At 27.0% G+C, this 256-nt stretch overlaps 1 protein-coding gene across 1 annotated transcript in view; it reads left to right on the top strand.

The window, feature by feature from the left end:
- Positions 1 to 256, top strand: part of LOC119589060 (39S ribosomal protein L39, mitochondrial-like) — a 35328-nt gene that overhangs the window by 7096 nt on the left and 27976 nt on the right. The gene's annotated exons all lie outside the window — the stretch shown is intronic.

The following is a 256-nucleotide window of genomic DNA, read 5'->3' on the forward strand; positions in this document are numbered from 1 at the left end:
ATAGTAATAGTGTTTTTTATATATATTTCACTTTTAGCTTGATGCATATAAAGACAAGATTCATTATAAAAGATTCAATAGGCATTCAGGAAATTTAGGCTTTGAATATTGTTGCTCAATTGCATTTTGTGTATGATGTGGTCACATATCTGTTCTGAGAATTTTGTGTAGTACAGTATTTATGAGGTATATACATTTTTATAGAAAAAAAGAAAACAATGAATTTTATCCTTTTGTTTCCTCTTCATTTGGTGCT

Source organism: Penaeus monodon, chromosome 25 (assembly GCF_015228065.2).
Source record: "Penaeus monodon isolate SGIC_2016 chromosome 25, NSTDA_Pmon_1, whole genome shotgun sequence".
Taxonomy (NCBI): domain Eukaryota; kingdom Metazoa; phylum Arthropoda; class Malacostraca; order Decapoda; family Penaeidae; genus Penaeus; species Penaeus monodon.